This window comes from Salvelinus sp. IW2-2015, linkage group LG4q.1:29 (assembly GCF_002910315.2).
Source record: "Salvelinus sp. IW2-2015 linkage group LG4q.1:29, ASM291031v2, whole genome shotgun sequence".
NCBI classification, from domain to species: Eukaryota; Metazoa; Chordata; class Actinopteri; order Salmoniformes; family Salmonidae; genus Salvelinus; species Salvelinus sp. IW2-2015.
The window spans coordinates 23,631,600-23,658,008 of NC_036842.1; the positions used below are offsets into that span (position 1 = coordinate 23,631,600).

At 45.5% G+C, this 26,409-nt stretch overlaps 1 pseudogene; it reads right to left on the reverse strand.

Moving 5' to 3' along the window:
* Positions 1-26,409, reverse strand: part of LOC111960859 (NMDA receptor synaptonuclear signaling and neuronal migration factor-like) — a 66,210-nt pseudogene that overhangs the window by 24,079 nt on the left and 15,722 nt on the right.

Consider the following 26,409-nt stretch of genomic DNA (forward strand, 5'->3'; position numbering starts at 1 on the left):
ACACCCTGAACACATACACCCTGAACACATACACCCTGAACACATACACCCTGAACACACACACCCTGAACACATACACCCTGAACACAAACACCCTGAACACACACACACCGACACACGGTTCATTGTACACACACACAATCCTGTACGCACACGTACGCTCACACGCACACACACACGCACACACACACACACGTACCATCCCCGAAAACTTCAACTCCTCTCCAGAGGACACACTGGGTGGATGAGTTTTGGCTAGGTGCAACAAACCCAGCCTCACCAATGAGAGACTGGGGAGATATTTCATTCGTTAGCTTAACGATTAGCATATCCAGCATCGACTACGCCTCAACACCAGCAATAACACACACACTGTAGGTTCATCAAATGTGTGCCAACACACACACATTCATCGGTGCACAACGGCATGCCACACACCAATATACATAGAGATAGGGCACATCACACACAGGGCCATGCATAAACACAAAGACAACAAAACACAAAACCACTGATGGGGGGAGGACATGTTGGGAGAACACACAGCACACAGTAACACTGTGACTCACTCTGTGCCTTCATTCTCCTGCTGCCCACCATTCTAAGATGCTTCCGGAAGTTCCTGTGGGCAGATTGGGCATGAGGAGATGGAGATGGGGAGAGAGGAGGAGGAGGAGGAGGAGGAAGAAAAGAAGGGAAGAATCATTTAGAGGAGGACGTGAGTTAATAAGGGAAAGAGAGTGTATGTGACCCAAATGGCACCCTACATAGTGTACTTCTTTTGACCAGAGCACTGTGGAAAGTAGTGCAGTATATACGTAGGGAATAGGGTGCCATTTGTGATGTAACCAATAAGATAAAAAGTGTGACAGAGACGTGCACAACATTTTTTAATTTAAAGATTTAAGATGAGTGTTTTAAGTAACATTGGACCATTCAACTGCTGCTACATAACTGTATATATCTACCTGCTACTACATAACCGTATATATGTACCTGCTACTACATAACCGTATATATATGTACCTGCTACTACATAACCGTATATATCTATGGTCACTACATAACCGGTATATATTGTAACCTGCTTACTACATAACCATATGTACCCTGCTACCTTACATAACCGTATATATGTTACCATGCTACTACATAACCGTAATATTGTACCTGCCTACTACATAACCGTATATATGAACCTGCTACTCGACAATAACCGTATATATGTACCTGCTACTAAACTAACATATACCGTATATAGTAGCCTGCTACTACATAACCTGAATAATGTACCTGGCTCTAATAACCGTATAATTATTACCTGCTACTTACATAACGTATATATGTACCTGTTGCTTACAATAACCCGTATATATGTACGCTGCTAACTACATAACCGTATATATGTACCTGCTACTACATAACCGTATATATGTACCTGCTGCTACATAACCGTATATATGTACCTGTTGCTACATGTAACACCACTGCCCTTTGTCAGATGTTTCTGACTAGAGATGTTTGAACCAGTAGCCTAGATCAGTGGTTTCCAAACTTGTTATAGTCCCGTACCCCTTCAAATATTCAACCTCCAGCTGCGTACCCCCTCTAGCACCAAGGTCAGCGCACTTTCAAATGTTGTTTTTTGCCATCATTGTAAGCCTGCCACATACACACTATACGATACATTTATTATCGGTAAGTGGATTGGAGGCAGGGCATGAAAGGGATAACGAATCCAGTTGTTTATGTCATGCGCTTCAGGAAAGTACCTGCTTAATTGCGCACCCAACTCACTCAGGTGCTTCGCTATATCACATTTGACATTGTCTGTAAGCTTGAGTTCATTTGCACACAAAAAATCATACAATGATGGAAAGACCTGTGTGTTGTCCTTGTTAATGCAGACAGAGAAGAGCTCCAACTTCTTAATCATAGCCTCAATTTTGTCCCACACATTGAAGATAGTTGCGGAGAGTCCCTGTAATCCTAGATTCAGATCATTCAGGTGAGAAAAAACATCACCCAGATAGGCCAGTCGTGTGAGAAACTCGTCATCATGCAAGCGGTCAGACAAGTGAAAATTATGGTCAGTAAAGAAAACTTTAAGCTCGTCTCTCAATTCAAAAAAACATGTCAATACTTTGCCGCTTGATAACCAGTGCACTTCTGTAGGTTGTAAAAGTGTTACATGGTCGCTGCCCATATCATTGGATAGTGCAGAAAATACACGAGAGTTCAGGGGCCTTGTTTTAACAAAGTTAACCATTTTCACTGTAGTGTCCATAACGTCTTTCAAGCTGTCAGGCATTCCCTTGGCAGCAAGAACCTCTCAGTGGATGCTGCAGTGTACCCAAGTGGCTTCGGGAGCAACTGCTTACATGCGCATTACCACTCCACTATGTCTCTCTGTCATGGCTTTGGCGCCATCAGAACAGATACCAACACATCTTGACCACCGAAGTCCATTTGATGTCACAAAGCTGTCCAGTACTTTAAAAATATCCTCTTCTGTTGTCCTGGTTTCCAGTGGTTTGCAGAAGAGGATGTCTTCCTTAATTGAACCTCCATAAACGTAACAGACATATACCAGGAGCTGTGCCAGGCCCGCCACGTCTGTTGACTCATCCAGCTGTAATGCATAGAATTCACTGGCTTGTATGCGAAGCAGTAATTGTTTCAAAACATCTCCTGCCATGTCACTGATGCGTCGTGAAACAGTGTTGTTTGATGAAGATATTGTCTGTATAGTTTTTGTTGGTCTTTTCCCTCAGCATTGTCCCAGCCATATCCACGGCAGCAGGAAGAATTAAGTCATCCACAATAGTATGGGGCTTGCCTGTCCTAGCCACTTGGTAGCTCACCATATAAGACGCTTCTAGCCCTTCTTATTAATGGTATCTGTTGGTTTTATACATGTCTTACAACTTGAAAGTCGTCTTAATTCTCGCTCAAAAAACTCCTGTGGCTTATTTTTCCAATTGGCATGTTTTTATTTCTAAATGTCTGCGCAAGAGTGAAGGTTTCATTGAGTTGTGAGATAGTACTTTTGCACATATAACACACTGTGGCTGAGGAAAGGCACTACTCCCAATATAAGTGAACCCCAAATCAATGTAGTTCTCATCATATTTGCGTCTCTTCGATGGTCCAACGTCCCTGTCCGTTGTTCGGTGCTTCCCCAGGTAAGGGGGCAGTAGCTCTTTGGCTGCATCAGATTCACAACTATCAGTGTCCATGCTAGCTGGGCTAACAACAAATGTAGAATTACTGATGTTAGCGTTGGATGTGCTCGTGGAAGCAGAACAAATTGTGTCGTCGACAGGTGCAGGTGTAGTACTGCTGGTAGTAACAGTACTACCAGTAGAGCTGGTATGTGTCTCTATGGACGCGGGCCTTACTAAATGGACTGTTTGAAAATGTGAAGAAATAATGTTGTATAAAAAAAAGGACATGAATCACATTCTTATTTGGCGTACCCCCGATGCGTACCCCAGTTTGGGGAATACCTGGCCCAGATCAAAGAGAAAAATACAGAAGCCTTCTTCATGGACCAGCTTAAAGTGTTACGCCTCTTCATAGCTTTGAGTGACATTTCATTAACAACCAATATCATTGTGTGCTCTGTCTGTTTCCCCCTCTTAACTGCCTGCCTGTCGTTCCTTATTCATGCCATTCATTCTGTATTATAGCTATTTTCTAATAAATAAACATTTCCTCTCCTCACTTCATCTCTTCAGCATGCCTTGTGATTGTTCACCAGGGCAACAACACGTCTAATGAAGACAGGGTCAAACATAGCTACCGCGTATGGGTGGAGAAGTGTGAGACATGAGGATGACAGAGAGAGAGAGAGAGAGAGTGTGTGAGAGAGAGAGAGGGATCAGACTCGTTTTATATCGTGATTAAAACAGTGCTTTTTCAAACATTCCCTAACCCCTCCCTAACCCCTCAACCCTAAAAAAGAGCAAGCCTCATCACTATCGTTGCGTGACGGATGGCGTGAGTGTGAGCTGATAGAATGGAGAACAGGGACCAGCTCTCCTCTCCTCTTTTTCCCTGCATCCCCACAGAGGAGACATGCAGCAGGTCGTCGGCTAATGAGAGGATGAAAGAGAAGGAGAAAACACCCCTCCGCCCACTCAGCCAGCTGGGGATGAGTCACCGGCTCTCCTCTCTCTCTCTTCCTACCTCTCATTTACTCCCTCTCTCTCCATTGTCCTCTCTCTACCTCTGTTCCCTTTTTATCTCCCTTCGTCTATCTCTCTATGCTGCTCAGGCGCTGAGGGCCGATCCGATGCTCCTCCGGCGCTATCTATCCTTTTTCTCCCTCATTCTCTCTCCCTCTGTGTATACTCTGATTGGGAGTCTTGTGTGCTGTAGGCTGCTCCAATGCACCCTGGCCCTCCCTCTCTTTTCCCATCTCTCCACTCTCCTCTCCCCACCTCACGTTCCCTCTGTCTCCCTATCTCGTATCCCCCCTCTCTTCCCCATCTCCTCTCTGCTCCTCCTCCCTCTCTCTCTACCTCTCCTCCTCTCCATCTCTCTCTCTCTCTCCACCTCTCCATGTCCAGACAGAGGGGACGGGGGTGTGTTGCTCCTCAATTAATCAGCTTTGTGCCACAGTGACCTTTTACTGCAGCAACCTGGCATTGTGGGAAAACATCTGTCCGTTCATTCGTCTGCCCATCTGACTGACTCTGCCAGGGTAATGGGTTCACTCCCAAAGTCACCTGTCCAGTTAGCCTGGTTTGCATCGCTAACTATGCCTCATATACAGTAGCCAAGCTCATCGTAAGTTTTAGCTACGTTAGCGCTGAGCTAGCTAGGTTCCATACTATTGTACGACCTCACCAGAGGAGGTTGGTGTGAGGAGCTGTAGGAGGATGGGCTCATTGTAATGGCTGTAATGGAATAAATGAGAGATATGTTTCATTGTCACATACACTGGATAGGTGCAGTGAAATGTATTCAATGCCTTTGGAGCAAATTAGGGTTAACCTTTTACTGCAGTGGGCTAAATCAGGGTCACACAGAGTGTTTCTAGGTAGTGCTAAACAAATCTACTTTGAAACAAAAATATACACCATACACACATGGTTATGAGCTTAAGAAAAATAAACAATACCCTGGCAGATATAGAGTTTAAATGTATTACATAGAGTCTGCATCCCAATATTACAATTTAGATACTTTTTTCTCTCACTTATAGTAATAACGTCATGGTGCCTCATGCTATTTTCTACCCCTCCTGGGAGTCTAAATCTATTCTATGGATAATGGATGGGGAGAGTCAGAGAGTACTGGAGCACAGCAGCACACCCTGACCAGCCAGGAACACAGTAGGTACCTCTGGATGACTTCAGCCGAATCCAGCTCCCTCTCTCTCCTCTTTCTCTGCACAAATCCCCGGAAAGCCCTGCCGGGACGTGGCACAGAATGAAAGGATGAGAGGGAGAATGCTGGCTTAGCACGAGGTGAGAGATATAGCGCAGGAGGAAGAGGAGGGGAGGCGGGGGTATTGGCAGGGTTTAGCTACAGTACTCTGGGGGATGTTGCTGTAACGGCTAGGTTTGCATCATGGGGATTTGGGATGCTGTCTCTTTGTTTGAGTTAGTTAAGAAGGTTAGCGTTAGAAGGTAGGGCCAGCTGGGGTTTAGCTGAAGAGTTGATCATGTGGGTTAGTTGGAGGTATCAAGCAGCCAGAGGTGAGGGAGAACAGTGCTGCAGCCAGATCAGTCTGCATCTTGCGACTGGGTATGGGTTATTAGCTGTCTGTCTGTGCCAGTCGCCCCAGGGTCTTCTTGCAGTGTGGATTAGAGCTAAGTTTAGCTGCAGTGACAGGGCTCAGGACGGCTCAGCGCACAAAGGCCCTTTTCCATGGCTTGGTTTTGGGGTTGGCTAAAGGCTCAGTTGCAGTCAGTTGCAGTGGATTAGTGAAGGGTTCAGTCAGTGGTATGGGTTTGTTTTGCATAGGGGTTCAGCTAACTACAACGGCTATGTCTGGGTTGTAGTGGGTTAGGACATGGTTTCACTGTTGGTAGAGCACTCAGCCCAGGAAACACTCAGCCCAGGAAACACTCAGCCCAGGGAAACACTCAGCCCAGGGAAACACTCAGCCCAGGGAAACACTCAGCCCAGGAAACACTCAGCCCAGGGAAACACTCAGCCCAGGGAAACACTCAGCCCAGGGAAACACTCAGCCTAGGGAAGGGTTACAGGTCATGGAGTTAAAGGTCATAGGGTTAAGGGTCATGGGGGTTTAGGAGCAGGAGAGAAGCTAGATTCAACATGTCAAAGATACTCACGATATCCTGCAGTGGGGCAGAGAAAGAAGTGCATGAAAGAGAAAGAGAGAGAAAAACATTAACATCCTATAGGTCATGACTATTACAACGTGTGTGTATTAAAGGAGAGAGGAAGCATTATCAGAGAGAGAGAGACACAGAGACGGGATACAGAGATAGAAAGAGAGAGAGAGATTATTTTTTGCTTTTTGCTGGATGTTGAGTCCCAGTGACATCCCATCTAGCACATAATGTTCTGAGAACCATATGTTTCTTAGATCTTGGTGAGAGCGTGGTTACTATGGTTATTTTGCATACAACCTTCCCACAACATTCTGGGAAACATGCAGGATAGTTGCTTGACCTTGGAAAATTCTCAGCACATTTAAGGATCTTGACAATTGTTTGATATTTTTTAGGTATTTCATTACTTTTAACAGGACATTTCCTAAAAGTTCAAACATGGTTACATTTCAGTTTTGGTAATGTTTTGGTTTGAAATTGGGAATGTTCTCAAATAGTTAATGTAATATTCATATGTGTAAACATACTGAATTATAATTGGATGCATTTTACCGCCATATCATACTGTGCTATGATTGGTTTAGACCACCAAAATGGTTAGGTCATGGTCAGTTTGATCCTGGTTGGCGATACGTGAACATGCCAGTTATAGCTAGCTAATAAAGAGCTACGTTAAGAAATATCCTGTAGTACTGCATTTTATTATTTTGTACAAAGTGTGCAAAACAAGACAGTTCAGAGAATGTTAAGAAACAACATTCTTCTGTTGGAATTTCAGTACTTCAGCATAACGTTTCCTACAGCTTTCTTCAGTGTTCTATTTAAAACCAGTTAAATGTAACTGAATGTAATCTAAAATGTAATCTACATCATCCCCAAAAGTAATTAGTTATCATGAGAGGGCCATAAACAATAAGTAGTAATGCTGCATACGCCAAGAAAAGTTCAAATCTCACCTTTCTGGTATTTTTTTGGAATACATTGCTGAGATGTAGTCCCTTTTGAGGATACAAGCTCAAGTACCCAGTACAAATATGATTAAAATATGAAATATTTGATGATGTATTTCCTATTCAACAAAACTTTATAAGGTTTCAAATTACTTATATGCTTTCTAAATACTTAAATGCTTTTTATAATCAAATTATAAAACAACTAACTATAAGATTTCACCTTATAACTGTAAAATACATATTTGTATGTTTAGTGTTATTGAAAATGTACATATTTTCTAAATGTCTCTCTTGATCAAAACGTATGCCCCTATTACTGTGGACGTCTCACAGAGCTCTAGCGTGTTAGGAACTTGCCTTTCATCTGATATTAATATTGTCCCTCTATGACAAACAGAGAGTGTTTTTTGATTAAAATCAGCATAATGTTTGTCTGCAGGTTTCCTCATGGTTTTATTTAAAGAACAAAAACACAAGAAAGTATTCGTAACGTTAAAATAACAAAACTCTCTCTATCCTCTATCTTGTTAAGTGTGTTCAGGTGTGTTGGCCGCGCCCACTAATTGGCCACACCTGATCTTAATGAGGGCTTGTTTCCTTTGAAATGGGGTCTATTTGAATAGACTAAAATAAACCGATTTTTATGATGGCATGCTAGCTCCATCCTGGTGGCGCAGTGGACTAATTCCAAGGATAGAGAACAGAAGAGCATAGGTTTGAAACTTACTGATGCTGTGTCACAATAAAAAAAAGAAATGTGTTTGCATAATTAACGCCTAAGCAAATACATTTCCATGGGTCCTATCTGTGCTTGGAGTTTAAAACAATTAACCCAAACTAAGCTAACATGTTCTCAGAACATTAATAAAACCTCCCAGGAAAACTGTCAGGGAACCATAGTGAAACATTCTCAGAACCTACCATTAACATTTCCGTTCCCAGATCAGGCAAAATTTTCACTTCCGTTCTCAGAACATTTTTACATTTACATTTTAGTCATTTAGCAGACGCTCTTATCCAGAGCGACTTACAGTAGAGTGCATACATTTTATTACATTTTTACATACTGAGACAAGGATATCCCTACCGGCCAAGAGCAGACGCTCTTATCCAGAGCGACTTACAGTAGAGTGCATACATTTTATTACATTTTTTACATACTGAGACAAGGATATCCCTACCGGCCAAACCCTCCCTACCGGCCAAACCCTCCCTAGCCCGGACGACGCTATGCCAATTGTGCGTCGCCCCACGGATCTCCCGGTTGCGGCCGGCTGCGACAGAGCCTGGGCGCGAACCCAGCCCAGCCTGGGCGTGAACCCAGAGACTCTGGTGGCGCAGCTAGCACTGCGATGCAGTGCCCTAGACCACTGCGCCACCCGGGAGATAGGTGGTGCTGGGTGGGGGAGGAGGTGGATGAGGGGGAGGTGGAGGGCTGGACCAGGGTCGATGCCCCCAGAAGGTTTAAAAAACGTTCAGTTTTACCAGACAGGAAACGTAGTTCCCAGAGCCAATGGGAAATGAAAGATGTACGTTCCCACATCTTCCAAGGAACCAAATGTGCTAGTTGGGATGTCAGTGTGTTCCCAGAGAGACAGGTGTTCAGTTGTTAGCAGGACTAGCACCTGCACAAGCATCTGTCCCTAAGGTCACACTGATTCACTGTAACTAGCTTACTGTAGACAACTGTGGCTTGTTGTGGGAGATATTATGTATGTGAATGTGTGTGGGTGTGCACTAGTCTATGTACATATGTGTGTGTCTAACTGTTTGGTCCTCTACATGGTATGTTTGTTTGATAATATTATATGTTTGTATATGTGCATGTGTGTGTGTGTGTGTGCTTCTGTGTATGTGTGTGAGGCCTGGGTACTCACGCCTGCATGGTGGTAGTAGCAGTCTGAAAGCTGAACATATTGTCTTTTGGGTACCAGTTGTTGTCCTCTGTGGCGAGAGAGATAATGAATGGAAGTTACAGTAGCAGCCAGCCACATAGTGTGTATGTTTTTAAACTCTTTATAGCAACGATAAGAAACCTCAAAGGACACAGCACCAGTTCACTCCACAGAGGGAGAGAGGGAGACACACAGGGAGAGAGAGCAGAGGAGAGACGAAGAGTCAGAAATACAGACCATCCAACTAACATCGACCCCCCCTTCACCACACAACCCCTTTTGGATTTCAGCGCCTCTCCCTCTCTGTCTCCCCCGGCTCACCTCTCTCCAGCCCAGTCATCCGGTCCACACTCCACATCCTCTCAAGGCGTCTGTGTTGCTTGCCTGCCTCGCGGGAGCTCTCTAGATCCAGGGAGCCCTGGCTACGGGATGGAGCCCCGCTAGAGTCCAAGGCCATGTTGAGGCTGCAGTCCTCCCGTGAGCCCCCCTTTCCCCCCTCACCCCAGCTGCGGATGTTGTGGGCGCTGACCGAGCTTGACAGGGGCTGCTGGGACAGGTGGTGGTGGCTGCCATGGTGACCATGGTGTGCAGCACCCCCGCCGGTAACAGCCAGAGTGTGGTGGTTGCCACTGCTGCCGCCGGCAACAGGGTTGCCGTGACGATGGCTCCCATCATCCCGATGAGTGTTGCCACGGTGTCCGTGGCGAAGGTGGTGCTGGGTGGGGGAGGAGGTGGATGAGGGGGAGGTGGAGGGCTGGACCAGGGTCGATGCCCCCTTCAGCACTTCCAGCTCCAGGCTCTCCTTGCTGCCCCGGTTGCTACCCAGCATACTGTGCTCTCCGGTGATGGTGTAGACACGGGCAGGCTGCAGGGCACACTCCACACACTTCTGCTGGTCCTCTTCGGCCGAGAAGCTGCGCTCTAGAGACAGACGGGCCTTGGTGGTGGTGATGGAGGGGGGCGGGGGCTGGAGGTGGCCCAGCGGAGATTTCACCAGGCTGGACTCAGGGGGGGCTGGAGAACCCCTGTGGGGGTATGGGTGGTTGTTGTTGTGGTGACGGACACCACCAGAGGAGTCAGAGTCTGGACCCACAAACGTGTCAGACAGGAGATGTGCTGCAAGGTGAAGCAGAAGGAGAGAGAGAGATGGAGGAGTTACAGAATGAGACAAATAGAAATAGAGAGCAGATAGGACAGAGAATAGGAGAGTGGAACATTACCCTCCATCAGTGATTTACATATCATGGAGTATGGAGTAAATATGCTGTTCCAAAAGAAAAGAGAGAAAAGCACATGAGGAAAATGAACAGAAAAATGGAGGGAGAACAAACGGTGGCAGTTAGGGAGGGATGCTGACCTGATCCGTTTCGGTTCTCAGGGTGTGTGTGGGACAGGTACTCTCCAAATGCTCGCGCTGCTCTGTAGAGACACACACACATGACACACGCTGATGTCAACACATGAGTGACAGGGAGAGAGAAAGATAAGAAGAGAGAGGGAATTGTTTACTTAATCGCCTGCTTTATAGGTTTGTGCCACCCACAGATTACAATGTAGCTGTTTATCTCTCAACTCCAGGCAGGCCCAGAGAGCGAGAGAGAGAGAGGTGGTACAATAACGGCTTAGGTGCACTTTTAATTTCCAATTATATGACCTCCTGTGTCTTAGTTTGCATCAATGCATACCTAGCACCTGAGAAATGGCTGTGACAACATAGCTGAAAATACAAAAAATATAAACCACTTACAGACAAACGCACTCATTCGTACATAGAAACTGGGAGATTCTGAAAAGAAATCCTCATATTGATAGAATGACTCTGATGACGTGACTCTATTCATCAGTGGGTATGAAAGGAGGGAGTAAATAAAGGAAAAGAGCGCAAAAAGACGTAGATATCAGTAAGTCCTGTAAATATCCATGTCATAGCTCAAGCTGGAGGGAAACTGCAGCAACAGGAGTTGCTCGGGAATCAAACAGTGAGAGAGAAAAGCATGATTTAGTTTAGAACCCGGGCGTTCCATTCAGGAAGTCATCATTTCATCTTTTCAACAGTAGGCATCATGGGCATCTAGTTTTTATTAGAGGTCGGCCGATTATGATTTTTCAACGCCGATACCGATACCGATTATTGGAGGACCAAAAAAAGCCAAAACCAATTAATCGGACGATTTTTATATATATATTTGTAATAATGACAATTACAACAATACTCAATGAACACTTATTTTAACTTAATATAATACATCAATAAAATCAATTTAGTCTCAAATAAATAATGAAACATGTTCAATTTGGTTTAAATAATGCAAAAACAAAGTGTTGGAGAAGAAAGTAAAAGTGCAATATGTGCCATGTAAAAAAGCTAACGTTTAAGTTCCTTGCCCAGAACATGAGAACATATGAAAGCTGGTGGTTCCTTTTAACATGAGTCTTCAATATTCCCAGGTAAGAAGTTTTAGGTTGTAGTTATTATAGGACTATTTCTCTCTATACCATTTGCATTCATATACCTTTGACTATTGGATGTTCTAATAGGTACTTTAGTTGTACGCAGCCTAATCTCGGGAGTTGATAGGCTTGAAGTCATAAACAGCGCAATGCTTGAAGCACAGCGAAGAGCTGCTGGAAAATGCAGGAAAGTGCTGTTTGAATGAATGCTTACGAGCCTGCTGCTGCCTACCACCGCTCAGTCAGACTGCTCTATCAAATCATAGACTTAATTATAATATAATAAACACAAAGAAATACGAGCCTTAAGTCAGTAATATGGTCAAATCTGGAAACTATAATTCGAAAACAAAACGTTTATTCTTTCAGTGAAATACGGAACATTCCGTATTTTATCTAACGGTGGCATCCCTAAGTCTAAATATTGCTGTTACATTGCACAACCTTCAATGTTATGTCATAATTATGTACAATTCTGGCAAATTAATTATGGTCTTTGTTAGGAAGAAATGGTCTTCACCACAGTTCGCAACGACCAGGCGGCCCAAACTGCCAGGCGGCCCAAACTACCCTGACTCTGCTTGCACAGAAGCAAGAGAAGTGACACAATTTCCTAGTTAAAAGAAATTCATGTTAGCAGGCAATATTAACTAAATATGCAGGTTAAAAATATATACATTGGGGAGAACAAAGTATTTGATACAGCCGATTTTGCAGTTTTCCTAATAACAAAGCATGTAGAGGTCTTTCATTTTTATCATATGTACACTTCAACTGTGAGAGACGGAATCTAAAACAGAAATCCAGAAATCACATTGTATGATTTTAAGTAATTCATTTTCATTTTATTACATGACATAAGTATTTGATCACCTACCAACAGTAAGAATTCCGCTCTCACAGACCTGTTAGTTTTTCTTTAAGAAGCCTCCTGTTCTCCACTCATTACCTGTATTAACTGCACCTGTTTGAACTCGTTACCTGTATAAAAGACACCTGTCTACACACTCAATCAAACAGACTCAACCTCTCCACAATGCCAAGACCAGAGAGCTGTGTAAGGACACAGGATAAAATTGTAGACATGCACAAGGCTGGGATGGCTACAGGGCAATAGGCAAGCAGCTTGGTGAGAAGGCAACAACTGTTGGCGCATTATTAGAAAATGGAAGAAGTTCAAGATGACGGTCAATCACCTCGGTCTGGGCTCAATGCAAGATCTACCTTGTGGGCATCAATGATCATGAGGAAGGTGAGGGATCAGCCCAGAACTACACGCAGGACTGGTCAATGACCTGAAGAGAGCTGGGACCACAGTCTCAAAGAAAACCATTAGTAACACACTACGCCGTCATGGATTAAAATCCTGCAGCGCACGCAAGGTCCCCCTGCTCCAAGCCACGCATGTCCAGGCCGTCTGAAGTTTGCCAATGACATCTGGATGATCCAGAGGAGGAATGGGAGAAGGTCATGTGGTCTGATGAGACAAAAATAGAGCTTTTTGGTCTAAACTCCACTCGCCGTGTTTGGAGGAAGAAGAAAGATGAGTACAACCCAAGAACACCATCCCAACCGTGAAGCATGGAGGGGAAACATCATTCTTTGGGATGCTTTCTGCAAAGGGGACAGGACGACTGCACCGTATTGAGGGAGGATGGATGGGGCCATGTATCGCGAGATCTTGCCAACAACCTCCTTCCCTCAGTAAGAGCATTGAAGATGGGTCGTGGCTGGGTCTTCCAGCATGACAACGACCCGAAACACACAGCCAGGCAACTAAGGAGTGGCTCCGTAAGAAGCATCTCAAGGTCCTGGAGTGGCCTAGCCAGCATCCAACCTGAACCCAATAGAAAATCTTTGGAGGGAGCTGAAAGTCCGTATTGCCCAGCGACAGCCCCGAAACCTGAAGGATCTGGAGAAGATCTGTATGGAGGAGTGGGCCAAAATCCCTGCTGCAGTGTGTGCAAACCTGGTCAAGAACTACAGGAAACGTATGATCTCTGTAATTGCAAACAAAGGTTTCTGTACCAAATATTAAGTTCTGCTTTTCTGATGTATCAAATACTTATGCCATGCAATTAAATGCTAATTAATTACTTAAAAATCATACAATGTGATTTTCTGGATTTTTACAGACCTCTACATGCTTTGTAAGTAGGAAAACCTGCAAAATCAGCAGTGTATCCAATACTTGTTCTCCCCACTGCACTTGTGTATTGATTTTAAGAAAGGCATTTATGCTTATGGTTAGGTACATGTCACGGCTGTCGTCTTCCTCCTCGTCTGAGGAGGAAAAGTTTGAAGGATCGGAGGACCAATATGCAGCGTGGTATGTGTTCATCTTGATTTTAATAGACAGAGAACACTTAACGAAACTAATACAAAAACAATAAACGACGACCGTGAAGCTAAATAACAATAGTGCTGACACAAACACTACACATAGACAATCACCCACCAACCCCAACAGAAAACAGGCTACCTAAATATGGTTCCCAATCAGAGACAATGAATGACAGCTGCCTCTGATTGAGAACCATATCAGGCCAAACGAGAAAACCCCACATAGAAACAGACAACATAGATAATACCCACCCAACTCACGTCCTGACCAACTAAATAAAGACTAAACAAAGGAAATAAGGTCAGAAACGTGACAGTACACATTGGTGCAACGACAGGGCTTTTTTCGCGAATGCGCTTGTTAAATCACCCGTTTGGCGAAGTAGGCTGTGATTCATTGATAAATTAACAGGCACCGCATCGATTATATGCAACGCAGGACAAGCTAGATAAACTAGTAATATCATCAGCCATGTGTAGTTAACTAGTGATTATGTTAAGATTGATTGTTTTTTGTAAGTTTAATGCTACCTAGCACCTTACCTTGGCTCCTTGCTGCACTCGCATAACAGGTAGTCAGCCTTCCACGCAGTCTACTCGTGGAGTGCAATGTAGTAATCGGCCATAATCAGTGTCCAAAAATGCTGATTATCGATTGTTATGAAAACTTGAAATCGGCCCTAATTAATCGGCAATTCCGGTTAATCGGTCGACCTCTAGTTTTTATATTCCCCATTTTGTACATGCCCCTTCCTCTACCAAGATGAAGTGTCCACTAAGATACTCCCAATCCTTTGATTGGCAGGCCTACAGAGAGACAGGAGAGCGAGATAGACAGACGTGCAGCATAACAAACTGACAGTGTAACTGTGCTCCCTATCGATGGAGTCTGAGACATAGGGAGAAATGGATTTCACAATCATGCTGGATACAGTGGAGACACGTGTTGCCAGTAATCCAATAAGAGCTGACAGATGATTCCTACAGCCTGATGCAATGCACTGCCACCCATGTGCAGAGCTTTCTAGATTTTACTGTGTGTGTGTGTGTGTGTGTGTGTGTTTGTTTGTACACGTGTGTTTGTTTGTACACGTGTGTGTGTGTAACAGGGCTGAATCTCTAGATTGAATCTCTTCCGACATGGAGATGGATTAGAGCCAGGGATGATCCTATAAAACTACATCACTTCCTGTCGGCCCCCTCAACTCGGGGATAAAGCCCGCGCCAGCTTTCTCCTCTGAGAATGTAAAACACACATGTACGCAAAGCCACTCACACATGAACAACCACACGTTATTCATATTGACAACCATGAAAAGACTGATTTGCAAATCCACACATAGAAATGAATATCCAGGGGGAGTGGTTGAAAAACTAGTTTTAATAACTCCAACCTAAGTGTATGTAAACTTCTGACTTCAACTATATATAGTTTACATACACTTAGGTTGGAGTCATTTAAACTCGTTTTTCAACCACTCCACAAATTTCTTGTTAACAAACTATAGTTTTGGCAAGTCGGTTAGGACATCTACTTTGTGCATGACACAAGACATTTTTCCAACAACTGTTTACAGACAGATTATTTCACTTATAATTCACTGTATCACAATTCCAGTGGGTCAGAAGTTTACATACACTAAGTTGACTGTGCCTTTAAACAGCTTAGAAAATTCCAGAAAAATTGGTCATGGCTTTAGAGCTTCTGATAGCTAATTGACATCATTGAGTCAATTGGAAGTGTACCTGTGGATGTATTGCAAGGCCTACCTTCAAACTCAGTGCCTTTTTGCTTGACATCATGGGAAAATCAAAAGAACCTCAGAAAAAAAAATTGTAGGGTCTGATTCATCCCTTGGAGCAGTCATATCGCTTAGGAAGGAGACGCGTTCTGTCTCCTAGAGATGAACGTACTTTGGTGCGAAAAGTGCAAGTCAATCGCGAACAACAGCAAAGGACCTTGTGAAGATGCTGGAGGAAACAGGTACAAAAGTATCTATATCCACAGTAAACCAGTCCTATATCGACATACACTGAAAGGCCGCTCAGCAAGGAAGAAGCCACTGCTCCAAAACCGCCATAAAAAAGACAGACTACGGTTTGCAACTGTAATGGGACAAAGATTGTACTTTTTGGAGAAATGTCCTCTGGTTTGACGAAACAAAAATAGAACTGTTTGGCCATAATGACCATCGTTGTGTTTGGAGGAAAAAGGGGACGCTTGCAAGCCGAAGAACACCATCCCAACCGTGAAGCATGGGGTTGGCAGCATCATGTTGGGGGTGCTTGCTGCAGGAGGGACTGGTGCACTTCACAAAATAGATGGCATCATGAGGGAGGACAATTATGGGATATATTGAAGCAACATCCAGTCAGGAAGTTAAAGCTTGGTCGCAAATGGGTCTTCCAATGGACAATGAGCCCAAGCATATTCCAAAGTTGTGGCAAAAAGGCTAAAGGACAACAAAGTCAAGGTATTGGGAGTGGCCATCACAAAGCCCTGACCTCAACCCTATAAAACATTTGTGTGCAGAACTGAAAAAGCGTGTGCGAGCAAGGAGGCCTACAAACCTGACTCAGCTCTGTCAGGAGGAATGGGCCGAAATTCCCCCAACTTATTGTGGGAAGCTTGTGGAAGGCTACCCGGAACGTTTGACCCAAGGTAAACAATTTAAAGGCAATGCTACCAAGTACTAATTGAGTGTATGTAAACTTCTGACCCACTGGGAATGTGATGAAAGAAATAAAAGCTGAAATAAATAATTCTCTCTACTATTATTCTGAAATGTCACATTCTTAAAATAAAGTGGTGATTCTAACTGACCTAAAACAGGGAATTTTTACTTGGATTAAATGCCAGGAATTGTGAAAAACTGAGTTTAAATAAACTTCTGTAAACTTCCGACTTCAACTGTATATATATATATATATATGATACACATATATATATATGATACACACACACATATATATATATTTGTTTAGGTGTTTTAGCCCATAGATATTGTTGTAATTTTTTTGTCACTCAAATATCACATAAATACACATTAGACATGACAAGAAAATTTGCTTAAAAACTGCCACATTTTCTTTGCACCCCATAACAATATATGTAGAATTGGAGAAAATAAGCCTTAAATGTGCAAAATTTTCTCCACCAACAAGAGGGGTGTGAACACTTTGTGTCATGAACAGTGCTTGTGCCCATAGAAATAGACGTTGTGCATGCGCCTAGGGATGGCACCGGATGTTCCCCAATGCTGGAAGGGGGTCCCCGAGTGGCTCAGTTGCTAGAGCATGGTGCTTGCAATGCCAGGGTTATAGATTCGATTCCAACGGGGAACCAGTATAGAGGGGAAAAAATAATTAAATGTATGCACTTACTACTGTAAGTAGCTCTGGATAAGAACATTTGCTAAATTAATAAAATGCAAAAAGTTTGGCAACCCCTGTACTAACACATCACTTATTAGCTGCTACACATTAACTCACATTAACTCAGCACCAGGATTTAAAACTATCATTTAATACTTACAGAGGGACCTATTAGCAGAAAAAGTATTTTATTATCAAAAGGTAAATAAATAACTTTGGTTAACAAAACAATTTTGTTTTGCAGTTTTACAGCTAATTTCCTTCAATTGTAATTGCCATGGGGGTGGTGAGAAGTGTTGGCAGTTTAAAGCTAATTTCCTGCAATTCTACACATTTTACATGACTTATGGCATGTTAATATGATGTCTGTGAGAGTGACTAACAAAATCCATGGGGGTACCCTGGAGGTCAGGGCACGTCCTGCGTGGCCGGTCGGTAATTCGGCCAGGATTACTGTAGATAGCTGATGATCACTGTAGATAGCTGATGATCACTGTAGATAGCTGATGATCACTGTAGATAGCTGATGATCACTGTAGATAGCTGATGATCACTGTAGATAGTGTTATGCATAGTGTCTGCATAACAGTGTCAAAGATAACACATTACAAGCTCATTCACATTTTCTCAAGAGATGCTGAAAGAAAGAAATCCTATTTCTCCACTCCACACTGTTCCCAAGACAAAATTAAAATGTGTTGAATAATTGCACTGCAAGAAATGCATAATTCTGCAGGAGTTAATATTATATTACACTACATGTGAGAGGATATAGGCCTACAGTCAGTGTCCATATTTCAGTTACTATTCGATTTTACCCATGTAGCCTACTTAAATTATAAATATTCAGTTTATTCATGGATACAGGGATACTCATGAGCGGGATATCAAAGGTGCATGTAAACAGCTTATCCCGATAAGATCTTAAGCGAAATATGAGCTACTATCCGGAATACTGTGTACATGTAAACGTGGTCATTGTTTCATGATGTTAGGGTAACAAAAGCGGGCGCACAATGGGCTACTGGTCAGATTCGGGGGCAATTGATCAACTGCGCTATCCATGGTGCTGAATCTCTGCCTAGGTCTGTTTGTTTAGTGGAGAATTTGATGTTCCCTGTTACTATCACCACAATAAGCGGTTTATCATGAAGGAAAAACTGTCACAACCTTCCCAATTTCCAACAATAGCCAGGTGCAAGGGGAGAGAAAAGCCACCTGACATTTTCCAAAGGTAGGCTAAAACGAATGTAATTTTCATTAGACCTCATAATATTTGACCAGTCGGCCAACAGTGATTCATAGACCTAGGCTACCTTAAAACTAGGCTACATCAACAAAATAGTGTGGTAACTTTGAGTTGATTAAATTTAAACAAATACAAAAAGAAAACATCAGATTCATGTGTAGCCTAAATTTCTACAATTACAATGGCATAATCATGTCAGATTTTTTCCGCTGGTATTATATGCTTTTAAATAGCACTTCCGGTTTCAGCGGGAATACCGGGAGATCTCCTACAGAAATTCCCTAGGACTGCCTTGAAGCCTTAAGTATTTCATCAGTCAAAAGGATCCACTTCAGAGCCCCTCTGTGGTACTGTAGATGTCATACTGCTTTAAGCTCTTCCACACAACAGTCACAGTAACAGTCTGGTTCTCTGGGTTTGGGGGTGTCACCAGTAAAGGAGTGGCTCGACATGTGCACTGCCTAACGGCTCCCGTGCACATGTAAAAATAACCCTGCAAGCATGTGTCAATGTGATTCTGTCACTGCACTTTCCTCCTTCCTCTCTGGCTAAACAGTAGCATCCTCCCTGGAATGCTGTTTGTGTGTCTATGTCTATGTTTGTGGATGCGTGTGTGTATGTGCCCATTCACATGCGCGTGTGTGTGAGCGAGTACACTTCGTCATGGTGTGATTAGTCAGGCCTGCTGGGAGCTCTCTCTCTTTGTCCAGTGTGAATAAAACTGGTCTGATGTAATGGGTAATTACTCCTTCCCTTCTGAAGCTTCTGAATACTTTTTCATTTTTCCCTTTTTTATTATTCAGCAGCTCGGAGCTTTGATTAAAATCAACAACAGGATACACACAGTGGCCTGGGAGATACACATCATCCATAAAACATGAGAAAAAAACAGAGGAGACAGAGAGAGCAAACCACCTCACCATCTCTCTCTCTCTGTCTCTGGCTCTGTCTCCATCCATCTCTTTCTCCACTTAACCTGTGTTTCATGAACGCATCTGGTGGGGATAGACAAAATCAAGATGCACACGATGGCGCACGGAGCCGGTTTAGTCAGCATGTGAGGGTGATAAGCGCAATGTCATTTGCGAACTGCAGCCCCCTAATGATTTCAAATCAACCCAAATCAAACTTTAGTTGTCACATGCTGTCACGTTCCTGACCTTATTTTTCCTTTGTTTAACTTTGTTTAGTTGGTCAGGACGTGAGCTGGGTGAGTAGTCTATGTTTTGTGTTTCTATGTTGGGGTTATGTGTTGCCTGATATGGTTCTCAATTAGAGGCAGGTGTTTGACGTTTCCTCTGATTGAGAACCATATTAAGGTASGGTGTTCTCACTGTTTGTTTGTGGGTGGTTGTCTCCTGTGTCTGTATGTTCGTACCACACGGGACTGTATCGTTTGTTTGTAGTCTATACCTGTTCGTGCGTTCTTCGTTATATGTAAGTTCTCAAGTCCGGGTCTGTCTACATCGTTTATTTGTTTTGTATTTCTCTAGTGTTATTCGTGTTTCGTCGTTTTCATTTAATAAATTATGTCTACCTTCAACGCTGCGCTTTGGTCCAATCCCTACTCTCCTCTTCAGACGAAGAGGAGGAGAACGACCGTTACGAACCACCCACCTAACAAGGATCAAGCAGCGTGAGAGGAACCAGCAGCAGCGGCCAAAAAAACAGGACTCGTGGACTTGGGAGGAGATTCTGGACGGAAAGGGACCCTGGGCACAGCCAGGAGAATATCGCCGTCCCAAAGCTGAGCTGGAGGCAGCGAAAGCAGAGAGGCGGCGATATGAGGAGGCAGCACGTAGCGAGGCTGGAAACCCGAAGAGAAACCCCAAAAATGTATTGGGGGGGGGGCTAAAAGGGAGTGTGGCGAAGTCAGGTAGGAGACCTGCGCCTACTCCCTGTACTTACCGTGGAGAGCGAGAGTACGGGCAGACACCGTGTTACGCAGTAGAGCGCATGGTGTCTCCTGTACGTGTTCAGAGCCCGTGGCGGTACATACCAGCCTCGTATCGGCCGGGCCAGATTGAGGATTGAGCCGTAGTCATGAAGCCGGCCAACGCATCTGGTCACCAGTGCGTCTCTCGGCCGGCTTACATGGCACGCACTTACGCATGGTGTCCCGGTTCGCCTACATAGCCTGGTGCGGGTTATTCCACCTCCCCGCACTGGTCGGGCGACGGGGAGCATACAACCAATTTCGGCGCCACCTCCCCGCTCCAGTCCAGTACACCAGTGCTACACAACGCACCAGGTTTCCTGTGCGTCTCCAGAGCCCTGTTCCTCCTCCACGTACTAGCCCTGTGGTGCGTGTCTCAGCCCATTACACCAGTGCCTACGCCACGCACCAAGCCTCCTGTGCGTCTCCAGAGTCTTGTACGCACTGTTCCTTCTCCCCGTACTCGCCCTGATGTGCGTCGCCTCAGCCCGGTACCACCAGTGCCGGTACCACGCACACGGCCTATAGTACGCATTGAGAGTCCAGTGTGCCCTGTTGCTGCTCCCCGCACTAGCCTGAAGTGCGCGTGTCCTTAGCCCGGTACCTCCAGTTCCGGCACCACGCACCAGGCATACAGTGCGCCTCAGCCGGCCAGAGCTGTCTGTCTGCCAAGCGCCGTCAGAGCTGCCCGTCTGTCCCGAACCGTCAGAGCTGCCATCTGTCCGAGCCGTCAGAGCTGCCCGTCTGTCCGAGCGTCAGAGCCGCCCGTCTGTCCCGAGCCGTCAGAGCCGCCCGTCTGTCCCGAGCCGTCAGAGCCGCCCGTCTGTCCCGAGCATTCAAAGCCGCCCGTCTGTACTGAGCTTTCAAACGCCCGTCTGTACTGAGCCTGCAAACCGCCCGTCTGTACTGAGCCTTCAGAGCCGTCCGCCAGACAGGAGCCGCTAGAGCGGTCCGCCAGACAGGAGCCGCTAGAGCCGTCCGCAGACAGGAGCCGCTAGAGCCTTCCGCAGACAGGATCAGCAGAGCTTCCGCCAGACAGGATCAGCCAGAGCCTTCCGCCAGACAGGATCAGCCAGAGCCGCCAGCCAGCCATGAGCAGCCAGAGCCGCAGCAGCCAGAGCAGCCAGAAGCGGCCAGCCAGCCATGAGCAGCCAGAGCCGCCAGCCAGCCATGAGCAGCCAGAGCCGCAAGCCAGCCATGAGCAGCAGAGCCGCCAGCCAGCCATGAGCAGCCAGAGCCGTCAGCCAGCCATGAGCAGCCAGAGCGCGTCAGCCAGCCATGAGCAGCCAGAGCCGTCAGCCAGCCTAGAGCAGCCAGAGCCGTCAGCCAGCCATGAGAAGCCAGAGCCGTCAGCCAGCCATGAGCAGCCAGAGCCGTCAGCCAGCCATGAGCAGCCAGAGCCGTCAGCCGCCATGAGCAGCCAGAGCGTCAGCCAGCCATGAGCAGCCAGAGCTGTCTAGCCAGGATCCGCCAGAGCCGTCCAGCCAGGATCCGCCAGAGCCGTCCAGCCTGGATCCACAGAGTCAGCCAGCCAGCCAGGATCCGCCAGAGCCAGCCAGCCAGGATCCGCCAGATCCAGCCAGCCAGGATCCGCCAGAGCCAGCCAGCCAGGATCCGTCCCTCAGTCCGGAGCTGCCCCTCATTCCGGAGATGCCCTCATTCCGGAGATGCCCCTCATTCCGGTGTTGCCCGTCATTCCGGTGCTGCCCCTTAAGCTAGTGGGGTTAATTTGGAGGGTGGTCATTTTGAGGAGGCTACGAAAGCGGGTAGTGACTATGGTGGGGTGGGGACCACGACCAGCGCCAGAGCCGCCACCGTGGACAGACGCCCACCCAGACCCCCTAGACTTTATGCTGGTGCGCGGAGTTCGCACCTTAAGGGGGGGGTTATGTCACGTTCCTGACCTTATTTTTCCTTTGTTAACTTTGTTTAGTTGGTCAGGACGTGAGCTGGGTGGGTAGTCTATGTTTTGTGTTTCTATGTTGGGGTTATGTGTTCCTGATGGGGTTCTCAATTAGAGGCAGGTGTTTGACGTTTCCTCTGATTGAGAACCATATTAAGGTAGGGTGTTCTCACTGTTTGTTTGTGGGTGGTTGTCTCCTGTGTCTGTATGTTGTACCACACGGGACTGTATCGTTTGTTGTAGTCTATACCTGTTCGTGCGTTCTTCGTTATATGTAAGTTCTCAAGTCCAGGTCTGTCTACATCGTTTTTTGTTTTGTATTTCTCTAGTGTTATTCGTGTTTTCGTCATTTTCATTTAATAAATTATGTCTACCTTCAACGCTGCGCTTTGGTCCAATCCCTACTCCTCCTCTTCAGACGAAGAGGAGGAGAACGACCGTTACACATGCGCCGAATACAACAAGTGTAGACTTCACCGTGAAATGCTAACTTACAAGCCCTTAACCAACAGTGCAGTTCAAGAAGAGTTAAGAAAATATTTACCAAGTAGACTAAAATAAAAAGTAATAATAAAAAGTAACACAATAAGAATAACAATAACTCGGCCATATACAGGGGGCACGGTACCGAGTCAGTGTTAGGGGGTACAGGCTAGTTGAGGTAATCTGTATATGTGGTTGGGGGCGAAGTGACTATGCATTAATAATAAACAGCGAGTAGCAGCAGTGTACAAAAGGGAAGGGGGGGGTCAATGTAAATTGTCCTGTGGCGATTTTATTAATTGTTCATCAGTCTTATGGCTTGGCGGTAGAAGCTGTTGACGAGCCTTTTGGTCCTAGACTTGGTGCACCGGTACCGCTTGTCGTGCGGAGAAAACAGTCTATAACTTGGGTGACTACAGTCTCTGACAATTTTATGGGATTTCCTCTGACACCACCTTTTGTATAGGTCCTGGAAGGCAGGGAGTTTGGCCCCAGTGATGTACTGGGCCGTTCGCACCACCCTCTGTAGCTCCTTACGGTCAGATGCCGAGCAGTTGCCATACCAGGCGGTGATGCAACCGGTCAGGATGCTCTCGATGGTGCAACTGTATAACCTTTTGAGGATCTGGAGACCCATGCCAAATCTTTTCAGTCTCCTGAGGGGGAAAAGGTTTTGTCGTGCCCTCTTCACGACAGTCTTGGTATGTTTGGACCATGATAGTTCGTTGGTGATGTGGACACCAAGGAACTTGAAACTCTCGACCAGCTCCACTACAGCCCCGTCGATGTTAATGGGGGCCTGTTCGGCCCGCCTTTTCCTGTTGTCCACGATAGAGTTGGTTGAGAGTGGTCTTTGTGCCAGCTTTGTTCTGTGGTGGTAAATAGACGGCTACAAATAATATAGATGAGAACTCTCTTGGTAGATAGTGTGGTCTACAGCTTATCATAAGGTACTCTACCTCAGGCGGGCAATACCTCGAGACTTCTTTAATATTAGACATCACGCACCAGCTGTTATTGACAAATAGACACACACCCCCACCCCTCGTCTTACCAGAAGTAGCGTCTCTGTTCTGCCGGTGCATGGAAAATCCCGCTTGCTCTATATTGTCCGTATCGTTGTTCATCCACATCTCGGTGAAACATAAGATGTTACAGTTTTTGATGTCCCGTTGGTAGGATAATCTTAATAGTAGGTCATCAATTTTATTTTCCAATGATTGCACGTTAGCAAGAAGAACGGACGGCAGTGGGAGTTTACTCGCTCGCCTCCGGATTCTCAGAAGGATGCTCGATCTGCGGCCCCTTTTCCTGCTTCTTTTCTTCACGCAAAAGGTGTGGATCTGGGCCTGTTCCAGTGAAAGCAGGATATCCTTCTCATCGAACTCATTAAAGGAAAAAGTTTCCCAGTTCTGATATCCAGAAGTTATTTTCGGTCGTAATAGACAGTAGCGGCAACATTATGTACACAATAAGTTAAAAAATAAGTTATACAAAACGCAAAAAAATGAACAAAATAGCACAATTGATTGGGAGAATGTAAAACATCAGCCATGTTCTTCGGCACCATCTTGATTTGTTCTCGAATTCCAGTTTGTTGAGCAGAGGCCTTATATGTTAAGGCTCTACAAAGCTGTGTCCATCATAACATTCAATTAATTGCATTCACTCTTGCACCATACCCGTTCATACCCATTCAGTATATCAGTTCTAAAGATGTATTTTTCTTATCAATTTCCTGCATGCATATGCTGAAGCACGTCTCTGGGGCCGCTGAGCCGGAGGAGCGTGTATTAATCCTGCTGTAGGACTCATTGCAGCCAGCTCTAGCAGGTCAAATGAACGAGTCACTCAGAAAAACAAATCATGACTTTGGAGTCAGCAAAAAATAATCTCTCTCTCTCTCTCTCTCTCTCTCTCTCTCTCTCTCTCTCTCGGTGCATGCTGGGTGTTTTTGGAGTCTGAGTGTTTGGTGTGGAAAGCTCTATCCTAACTAACTTTCTTGATTCTTTTCTTTACATGTTATTTTCTATGGTGGAGGGTTAATGCAATATTTGTTTTTGGCGGTATCCAAAGTTTTTTTTTCAAAGTTAGGGTGGAAGAGGACAGAGTAACTTTCCTGGGGGTTGGAAGGTGTAGTGTGCGCAATGGCTTCTCAGCCTACGCGAGAAACGCTGTCTATAACATGGATTCAGGTGTTCGAGAAGGAGTTAAGTGAGGAGGTTCTGCTCGCGGTCGGTGAACAGGTAGGAGCTGAGTTATAACATTCTGCTTCTAGAATGAACAAAGCTGTGGTTGTGTCATGAAAGGGCTAATTTGGTCGGTAGGCTAATTGCTAGCGGAATATTTGTAAGGGATGTGTTGGTGTCAATTCACCTCTCTCTACCCCTTCAACAAGAGTTGTAGTGGCAAATTTGCCTCCGTTTATCACGGATGATCAAATTAGGAAAGAGCTGAGTCGTTTGGTTTTGCTAGCGGTTTCCGTGTACTGTCAGCAGGGTTTCAGGCAGATGCCGTCACGTTGTTTCGTTCCGGAGGCAAGTGTTTATGTTTCTGAACAACAACGAGCAACAGCTAAAATGTGCATTTTAAAGTGAGGCATGGGAGGGGCTCTATGCAGGTTTGCCAGCACAGATAGTCTACGGTGTTTGAATGTGGGATTTGGGGCACAAGACGTTTGCGTGCCCACAGGCCGTAGACAAGGTGAGGATACAAGCGCAAATGGGGAAATCGAGGTCAAAATGCAGGGGTAAGGAGATGCAGACAGCAGAGGCTGCCTAGTCAGTCAGAGATGGTGGTGTAGATGAGGCGGGCCTAGTCAGGCTAGAGATGGTAGGTAGTGGAGCCTGGGTCTAGTCAGGCTAGAGATGGTGGAGAAGCAGAGGCTGGTCTAGTCAGGCTAGAGATGGTGGGGAAGCACAGGCTGGGTCTAGTCAGGCTAGAGATGGTGGGGTAGCTGAGGCTGGGCCTAGTTATGCTATGGAGGGTGGTGTAGAGGGTGCTGTGTCTAGGCAGGCTATGGATGGTGGTATAGCAGAGGCTGAGTCTAGTCAAGCTATGGAGTGGGGTAGCTGAGGCTGGCCCAAGTCATGCTATGGAGGGTGGTGTAGATGATGCTGGGCCGAGTCATGCTATGGAGGGTGGTGCATGAATGCTGGGCCGAGTCATGCTATGGAGGGTGGTGTAGATGATACTGGGTCTAGTCAGGTTATTCTAGTGGATGAGGAGAGTATGTGGGGAAGTGTAGAGATTAGGGGGGGAGGAGGAGGGTGTCAAGAGGAAAAGGAAAAAGGGTGTGGACAAAGGCACCATGGAAATGTTGCCTGTTGCTGTGGGTGAGGCCCTAACCAGAGAGAAAGGGCAGGTGGTCAGGGTGGGAGATAGAGAAGAGGGAAAGTGAGTCTGAGGAAGAGGATGAGGAGTTATTTTTTTCAGACTCTCTTCAATTGGCCCGGAGCTGACAGCCAGTCAACCAGAGGGGTCTAAGTACACGTTGAGAGAACTGACAAG